This window comes from Nematolebias whitei, chromosome 21, assembly GCF_014905685.2.
Source record: "Nematolebias whitei isolate Nwh7 chromosome 21, NemWhi1, whole genome shotgun sequence".
NCBI classification, from domain to species: Eukaryota; Metazoa; Chordata; class Actinopteri; order Cyprinodontiformes; family Rivulidae; genus Nematolebias; species Nematolebias whitei.
In genome coordinates this window covers 12,716,263-12,726,180 of record NC_056518.1, presented here as the reverse complement: position 1 = coordinate 12,726,180, position 9,918 = coordinate 12,716,263, and the positions used below count along the sequence as shown (strand labels likewise).

At 40.0% G+C, this 9,918-nt stretch overlaps 1 protein-coding gene across 2 annotated transcripts in view; it reads left to right on the top strand.

The window, feature by feature from the left end:
* The first annotated feature begins 9,273 nt into the window (after nucleotides 1-9,273).
* gng7 (guanine nucleotide binding protein (G protein), gamma 7) overlaps nucleotides 9,274-9,918 on the top strand; it is a 10,664-nt gene continuing 10,019 nt past the window's right edge. Inside the window, exon 1 of one of the 2 annotated variants that reach the window (XM_037695122.1) lies at nucleotides 9,274-9,350. The gene's annotated coding sequence lies outside the window, so the exon portion shown is untranslated. Of the gene's footprint in view, nucleotides 9,351-9,408; nucleotides 9,603-9,918 lie in introns of those variants that run through there. The other variant, XM_037695123.1, reaches the window with a different exon arrangement.

Sequence of the window (9,918 nt, the reverse complement as noted above, 5' to 3'; positions counted from 1 at the left end):
TATATATAAGGCATTTTAAACCCTTCCCACACTCTTGCAATATTCTAAACAATGTTTCTAAACACTCTAAAAGAACACAGAATGTCATGATTTCATCTCTCTGCCTCCTCTGCTCTTTGCCACCTGCAAGTGCTCTTGGCCACGCCCACTTCTTCGCTTTGCACGGTGAACAGCTGATCAGCTGCAGCAGGAAGTTTCTCCTGCACTGTGGGCTGCACAACGCTGCAGCAGGTGCTAAATAATTTTAAACAAGTTATATTAAATAAAAATTCCATACCGATCGTGCAGCTCATCCATCAATCAGCCAACTGTGTGTCATGTCCAGTCTTATTTTGAAAAACAGCGAAAGGGCGAGTCCGTGGTAAACGAACTGTGAAGTAGCGAGGGACTACTGTATTTGTAAACTGTGAATACGTAAAGGTTTCCCTCTCTGGCTGTCAACCTTTTTGTTTTGAATGAACCTATTGTTGCTGTGTTGTACTTTAACATGAGGTCCTCCTAAACTCCAAAATTGACATTATAATCTTCACATGTTGGAGTCCTGGGGTTCTTCTATAGACTTTAGTTTTTTTGTTGGGTTATTTTAATTTTATTTTTTGTCACAGGTTTGATTCGATGCCTGATAGATGGGGTAAAGCCTTCAGTAACAAGTCATTGGAAGCTTTCTATATCAGTCGTATCAGGCCCCAGCTCTGTTCTGATTTCATCTGCTGGCAGTCGTGCACACGCTGCATAAACATCAGCTCCACACGTCAGCTTGCTTTACGCAAATGCCAGATTACGTGCGCATGTTTGTGCAATCTGTTTTTCTGCTGACGTTAACAGGAGACTGTCATTGTCCATGTCCCCGCATGGAATATGATACAGGAGAGGAAAAAAAAACAATGAGGCAGCAGGCAAGAGCAGCACAAGACAGGAAGAGGGAGGGAGCGGCCTATTAATAGACTCAGTGTGAAAATGTGGAATCCAAATGTCGAGCCCGTGCACGACTCGGATGAGCTCGTGTGCGTGAGGAGATGCACGTGGAGCTCTGAACCAAGTCTGTGGACCATGTGAGTTCAGTGCAGGCAAGAATCAGGACAGACACCTCTGCCCCCCCCCCCCCCCCCTCATCTTCTCTCATCCTGTTGGTCTGTGACTGGTGATGTTTGTGTAACCATGAGCCTGTGTGCACGTTCATTCACCTTTTTTTTGTGCTGTTTTCACTCTCTCTGGCCTGCATGAATCATGCACATGCCTGTGCATTTATTTATTTTTTTATTTATTTTTGCAGTCACCTTCTGCTTGAGTCATCTTGAAAATGAGTTCTCATGACTCAATGAGACTACCTGTATAAATAAAGGGTAAAAATAAAAAATTTAAAAAAAATCTGGAGCAATGCACACACAAATAGTATGTACACAAAATTTCAATAGTAAATAGTACTGTACGCAAACAGTACGTATGATCCTCATTTGAATCGTCACGCCTGAAATATACAATTTAGGAACTTACATTTTAAGGAATCCACAAATAGTCCAATTTTGTACAAGAGTCTCATAACTACATCCCAAATCAGTGATTTTTAAATAAAATTCAGCAAGGTCTGCCTCCAAAAGATTTTTTCTAACAAAGGTCCAGATTATATTTAACTTGCCAGGTTTTTTTTAACAATACTGTATTATATTTTCAGGTCCGTGCCTCAGCTGGTACAGGTCCATTAGCTGCTAGTTTCTCCACAGTGATATTTAGAATCAAAACAGATGATTAAATGCTAGGAAGGTTGCATGCCTAAAATAAATAAACATAAATTGTAATAATAATATTAATAATAGATGGGTGGCACGGTGGCTCAGTTGGTAGTGTTGTTGCTTCTCAGTGTGAAGGTTGCTGGTTCAAATCCCAGCTCGGGCCCTTTTTAGTTGGAGTTTGCATGTTCTCTCCGTGCATATGTGGGTTTTCTCTCCCACAGATCAAAAACATGCATGTTAGTCTGATTGGTCACTTTAAATTGTCTCTATGAACTCCTGTAAACTGCAGAAAAGTGTCGTCGCCTAAAAGGAAATAATGAAAATATTGGAAAACGTGAAAGTAAACCACGTTTCACCTTTTGGAGAATCTTATTTTAAATGACTTTAAGGAACAAATATGACTAATTTATTGGAACAGTTTGGAATAAGCTGTTCATTTTATTTTCTTTAATCTGTCTGTTAGAACCGGAACGAGGCAAGGTCTGCTTTAAAATAATAAAAATAATAAAACTCACAGTAAAGCACGTTGGAGGGAGTATCATGCTCTGGGATTGCTTTGCTGTTCCTGGCACTGAAGGGGTCAAAAAAAAAAAAAAAAGCACCGAATAATTGAAGGAGTCTGAAACTTTTAAAGTAAGTTTGGACTCAAATGAGGGCAAACAATAAAGTGATTTAAATTTAGCTGCAATCTTAAAAATATACAAATGAGAGACTGTCTCTTTAGTTTTGTATTCTGCAACTAAATGTTAGTGAAAGCTGTGGAAAATCTTCACATTTTGTATTTACTGGATTCTTTGCGTCAATATTCTGATTATACACAATATATTAGCGTCATGCTAGCATTATAAATTATATGATTTTTTAAAATTTTTTTACCAGGATTCGATAGTTTACATAAACATTTACATTTATTAACATATTATTAGTGTAAACTCATGCACTCTTGAGTTGTTTTATTGTTGTTACTTTCAGCCCCTTGAACCCCCTGAAATGTTGAGCTTCTGTCATCGTTCCTCAGATTTCACAGCATCTTCTTCATCAGACAGACAGAACAGCCGCTCCGCTCCATGTGACTGTAGATAGTTATAAATACTTTTCAGAGTTTCATAATTTAGCGATATGAGCGCAGAGGGGAGCGTTCTGTGGTTGGACAGGAGAGACACTTCTTGTATGATCAGAGCATCAGAAGATTTAAAGTTAGGGGGGAATGGTTTGTTTTTTAATGTTTGGTGTTTTCTAAATTATTCGTTTTGTTCTCAGCTGAACAGAAGGAGAGCTCTGGAGACCTAAAATGTTCGGCATCAGAAGATGGTCGATGGTTATTGGACAAAATGATGAATCGATTTGTGAACATGTGTAACGATCAACGTTTTGATTTTTCTTCCCACGGTTTTCTGTAGATAATTTAAAACCATCCTTCAGTGCAATCGATGCCGCTCATATTTGTATTTGTGTGGTTCCTCACGTCATGGAGTCATATTTACAGAAGGTTCAGCTCAGCACCAGTCAGGTCTCTCTCTGCACCGAAGCGAGGCGAGATGGTAAATCTCAAAACGACGTGAAACACAAAATGAGAGCTGTAACAGATTAAAAAAATTAAAAAAAAAAAGAAGTTTTCCACGTTTATCTGGCTCCGAACAACCAACAGCCCTGATGAGGTTGAGCTTCTAGTTTGAGGATCTGAGGAAATCATTTGTGGGGACAGAAAAGGACAAACTCTCCCGTTGCCCCCGTTAACCCTGTCTTTCTCACCCTTTACTATCATCTTGTCTGGCGGCCTCAGATCCGTGCAGACAGGAAGTGAGAGGACCGTGGGCTTGTGGGTCGTGTGGTTTGGTACAAAACCTTCATTCATGCATGGTCCCTTTTGGTGTCACAGCCAGCATGAGAACAAGGACACAAACTGTGAATCATCTTTGTACCTTTCAAGGAATTCCTCCTTCAGTACTTATGGCTTTGGTTTCTGCAGATTTAATGTTTCTTTTTGTAACTGACTCTTATGGTTTGTTTGTTTTTTTGTTAAGATGTCTCTTTATTTTGGACTACTTACAATGTATAAACATTTATTCTAGCAATAGTCTTCCTATTAAAATAAACTGTGCTAATGCATCCTCTGAATAATGGAAACTAGCATATATGAATATATATAGAGAGAGATGATAATAATCAAAACTGCAAAATGATTTTCTTAATAAAATTGTGAACTGAGAAGTGGTTTTGTTGTTATTTTTTATTTGTATTGTAACTTGAGCATATTGACAAATGATAGTTTATGCTAATACTACGGTGTACAAAGTTTAAACTACTTCAGATATATCAGTAACTTCTGCTCCACTCACTCCTCGGTGTCTTGTCAGTTTTGGAAACATTTTTTAACAACTATTTGCTAAATTAGTGTGAAAACTGACTAAATGTGATATTTAAGCAGCCCGCTTTGATCCTTTTCAACAACAATCAAAAACCTAAATATGAGTTTTTGTATTTTTATAATTTCAGCCGATCTTTCAATTTATTATTGTTCACTTTGATCATGCACTGTAATTTATAGGTTCATTATTCATTATTTAAATACAGTGAAGGAAATTAAAATGTGTTTTTATCTTACCACGCTGTTTTAAAATACAGTACAATATTTGGCTCCGTCTTTACGATCAACACTTGCACAGATTTAAAGTAATAGTTCAGCTATTTTGAACTTGGGTTTTGCATAAATGCCATGAACAGTAAATATCCAACCTGTTTTAGATAGCTCTTTAAATTATCTTGATTTGGAGAAGCAGAGTTGAATGCTAACCTGATGGATGAGCTAATGGCTAATCTGAGTGGGACAAGACTAAAGTGGATTACTGCCGTCTCAAAACATCTCAACACTATTTTATAAACTGTTTCTTGACCACAGTTATTCCCTCAGACATGTCTGATTATTCTTGAAGGATGTGGCCCTGGCTGCAGTGGATGTGCTACAGCTAGCTGCTGCTGTCTATAACGATAGAAATATATGTAAATAACTAGTTTTATCTATACCACTTTACAATAAGACTCCCCTTATAGATGGCTAATAGTTTACAGATACATTATTAGTTCGTCTATAAACGCTTTATAAATCATTAACAACCGGATATTATGCATTAATTAAGGGTGACAGAGACAAAACTGACCAGTTTCTTGAACCAAATTTGTTCACCTATATATTTCATCTAGAGTTGTTAAATTAAAAATTTCAGACTAAGTTACTACCATGTAAGCACAATAAGCATTTGTAAACCTAATTTTTTTAGGATATAATATTAGTTGTAAACACTTATAATGCAGTGATAAAGTACAATATTATATGCTAAAGAAATACGTTTACAAATGTTATTGTGCTCACAAGGTAGTAACTTAGTCTGAAATGTTTAATAGAACAACTCTAGATGAAATGTATATGTGAACAAATTTGAATCACTATTTGGCAACAAACTGGTCAGTTTTGTCTCCGTCACCCTTAATTAATGCATAATAAGCAGTTTTTAATGATTTATAAAGTGTTTATAGAGGAATTAATAACGTATCTTTAAACTATCTATTAGCATCTATAAGGGGAGCCTTATTGTAAAGTGGTACCGTTTAATCTTCAAGAAATTGTCCAACCCTTTAGTGTTAAATTAGGATAATCTAATCTAATCTCATCAAAGTTTAGCTCAGTGTTGGTGAATTTACTCAGCAATAGTTAGTTTTGTTTTGGTTAATTAACATTAAAAGTTAATTGTATACGGCTACTTTCTGAGAGTTTCATTAACACCTGCATTAGTTCAAAAGATATTTTGCTAACAGGCAGTTGACACCAACTGTTGCGCTCAGAGAATGTGTTGGGGTGACGCAGCTTCTAAATGACCAACTCTGAGTGTAATCTGAAACGGAGTGCGTGACAAACATGTCTGTGTTCGTCAACGTTACTTAGTTGAGTTCAGGTGTTGCCTCCAGAATTGTTCAGCTGTCAGCGTGCATCAAATGGTTACTTTCTGAGAGTTGCATTAAAATACTTCAGTGATACATGAGGTGATATTTTACTGACAGAGAACGTGACACAAACCCATGGGCATGTTCAAAAAAACATTATTACCCTTCACCTTTGGCAGCAGACAAAGATAATCATATGATACAAAACTGATGGTGTGTAAATGTTTTTAGCATAAGGTTTCAATAAACTGTAATATTTGAGTTGTTCTATAAAGACTTTGGTCTCGGACACCGTAGAGTCGGACCTCATGCGTCAAACTCAAGGCCTGAAGACCAAATCTGGCCCTTGTTAAATTATTATCTGTACCCCCAAGATGATATTTTAAATGCAAAATATTTTTATCGCTGCACATTTTGCTTAAAAGACTGATAATTACTTCATTTAGTTCAGACTTCTCAAGTTTGAAGCCAGAACAAAGTAGGATTTTTAAAATTAATCTTTACTTTTGATGTGGAAAGAGCAACAGAGAACTTCAAATGAGACCCATAAATCAAACAGAACAGAAGGCGGGTATCGAGCTTGAGTTCATGTATCGACAGAAACTATGGCTGGGACCAAGTTTTTAATTATGGCCTTTGGTAAATTAGTTTGACACTCAGTGAATCCAGTTTGAACTCCTATTTTTCCAAACTGAAGCCATTCAAAGATCTACCTACACCAGTTAAGGTACCGTATTTTCCGGCGTATAAGTCACATTTATTATGCGTCATCGCTGACGCGTTGCGTTTATTATGCGTTTATTTAATGGTCCAAACAGCTTTATTTCGTCTGGGTGGGGTGGTGCCATCCATCCATCCATCCATCCATCCATCCATCCATCTTCATGGCTGGAGCCACTTGCTCTCCAGCATTCTTCCACCTGCACCAGCTGAGTGAAGCGAGCGCACATGGGAGGACTCACTGTTGCAGTTTTTAGAAATTTAAAGCATCAGTCAAAAATTGCGTTATGAATATGGAAAAAAAAATATATATATATATATATGTCACAGGACTGGCAAAACTATGCAAAAAACTGTGACTTATACACTGGAAAATATGGTACTTGTTGTTCATGGCGCTTCCACAGACTCCTCTTTAAATCTGTCCTGTTGCTGTAAAACGTGATTTAATGTTGCCAGAGCCTCCCTGAGGGTTCTTTCATTCACACACAGCAGCTTTGCAGTCTTATTTCACTCTCACTTCTTTCCTAACTCCTTGACATCTGCTTGGGGATGCTGTGCTCAGCACGGTTACCATGGAGACGGTGTGACGTCGAGGACGGATGTGGGCATCGGTGTGGAGTGACTGTGGTGGAGATGGAGATGCGTTACGACAGGCAGAGGTCTTCCAGCCTGCTGATGGGGTGTACAACAACAGAGGAGGACGAACCCTCTCACTCCTGAAGCACAGTGGCAACCCCTTCTGCCTGATTTTAATTAGATGATCAGCCCATCCACACACTGCGGCAGCTACACACATTTAGCCAATTAGGTCAATGAAAAGCCTGCTAGCACACACAAGCTAAATGAATGGGGGTGGGTGCTACTTTGGTAATCCTCGTGCATTTGATTGGTGACTCATGGGCTTCCACCACTAATTTCTCAGAATTTTACTATGAACCCTGAATATCTCAAGAAAGGAGGAGGCAGAAGGGGGAATACTGAGACTGACAGGTGGTGGAGAGAAAGGGAGACGCGAAGGAGACCATTCCGAGTTAATTTAGGACGCCTAAACCTTCCTGTCAGATACGTCGTATATGTGATTTAAATTTGTTTTAGAACCAGCCAGCAAAGGTCTGTGCACAGCCAGGATGAAGACACGCGTGTCAAGGGTTTGCACATCAATGCAGCGGCTAAACGCGTTTATACAGACAGGTCTTTGTGTAAAAACAGAATCTTCAACATATCATCTTCATCAGCTCTTCAACCAGTTTGTGTTCTGCCAGTAATCGTGCAGCAAATGCAGCAGCTTCATCTCTGCAGGGAGGAGTGTTGGAGCTGATAACAGGGAGAGGCCCACACCTCCCTGGAGACTCAGGGCAGAAATGGATAAATGGCGACATCATGTGGCTGATTCGAGTACAACACCCTTGATGATTATTTTTACTTTAAGGTACAAAATACTCCAGATGTGCACATCAGTGAAGTGTTATTTGGGCTCACATGTACCTTGCAGCATTTATTAAGAGTTCACGTAAAATAGGGACATTTTTGTTTCTGCACAAAGAAGATGTTAACGCACTGAAATCTTTTTCCGGGTCGTGAATAAAGGCAAAGCAATATGAGTTGTAAAACAGACACCAGTCGTGCTACGTTGCATAAGAACACAGTCTTTGATGCGGTAACGTTCAGAGAAATTCAGCTAACTTAGAAGTAGAGGTTAGATTTTCTCTAAATGCAACTTGATGCATTAACACACTTATTTGATCAAACATTTATTAGATCCAAAAATAGTTTTTTTCAGTATTTCATGGTGAACGATTACAAGAAAGAATTCAACTGGTGCACCAGATTTTGCCAGACTACATTCACACTGCATGTCCCAATGCTCCGTTCCCATGTGCGTCTGTGTTTTCAGAAGAAACGATGGGTGCTGCACATGTTATTAGCATGTCCATGTTGTCACGTCTGAATTTGTTGTGCGATCAGAACTGAATAAAATATTATCTGACACGAGTGTTCAGTCCAGTGTTCATATTAGACCAGCCTCTTCACTGAAGCAGAGGAGCTGAAGATGTGTGGTGTTTAATCAACGTACACAAAGTTGGCGTCAGTATCATCAGTACTCGGATCAATCGGCGTGCATCACTGACATAAAGTTACATGAACTGCAACAGACTGTTCAGACTGCAGTCGCCATGAAAAACATTAGATATGGATCTGATTTAGCATCTGATTTAAAAACATCTGCTTCGACACATTCAGACTTTCAAAAACAAACAAGCAAACAAATAAAATAAATCACTATGTGAGTCACAAATGGGCAAAACAATTAGATTTGGGCCACTTTTTCCTGCAGAGTAAACACTTTGAGGTATTTAAAGACTATTAGAAAAACATTATCTTATTTTACAGCTAGAGGACAGTCACATCAACGCTTGACCTCTCTTATAAATTCACATCTATGGATGACAGTGACATTAACTGAAAAACTTCAAATGCGTGCGAAGTTTGAAACAAATATCGTAGACGATCAAACTGCACGTCTAAATTAAAGCCAGTCTTGAGCAGCTGTGGTGGTAATACATCCAATTATTACTTTCTGCAAGTTTCAGTGACTTGAAATATTCCCTCTTTCACTGGAGGAGGGGGGAGGGGGCAAATTTATAGGGAGGCCCATTGCCCCTTGTGGCCCCTTCTTGGTGCCGGCCCTGGATTAATTTGGAAAATCTCCATCCCTCCTGTCGGAGGGATTAAATCAGCAAGTTCGTGTTTTAAAATCTCCTGGCTGCTTATGTCAGAGTGAGAGGGCAAACAGGGGGAGGGGGGAGTGGACAGTGTAGCGGAGGGGGGAGGCGTTTGGCTGCTCGGTGAAGAAGAAGAGGAGAAAGAAGAAGGGGGGGAGGTGGGGGGGCCGAGGAACGGAGTGGAGACGGGTGCAGCGGATCTGGCCCTTTAAATCATCCAAACGGCGCATTCAGGGTGAGTTTGGTGATATTCAGCTTTTTAAACAATTATATATTTACCCCCCCCCACCCAGAGGTGATCGGTGCGCCTCCGCGAGCCCACTCTCGTTGCTGGGGGGGTGGGGGTGCTTCATCGCTGTCACGAATCCGGTTTGTCCCCCGACCCTGTGCGTGCAGGGAGGGTGGAGGAGCGGGGACAGCGGCGGCTGGACTCCGCTCACCGTGTCCGAGCAGGCCCGTGTTTTTACACTGGTCCCTGCTGGATGGGGTCAGTATTTATTAATATTATTATTAATATTATTTTTATTATTTATAGTGGCTGTAGGGCGTGTCGCCACCCTGGTTGCGCCCCCCCTCTTTGCAGCGTTCCTGCTCTTCATGGGAAAAACATTTCTGCTTTTGATTATGTGCACAGCCTGCTGCTGGGTGCGCGCGCGCGATAGCGTGCATGTGCGTGTGTGTTTAGTGCGTGGATAGCCATGGGAGAGAGGACACGCTGTTCCATCTATCAAAATGCCCGCATCGTGTTTTCAGCAGCAGCTGCAGGGCTGTGGAGGACATGGCTCCGAACTGGGCCCCCATCA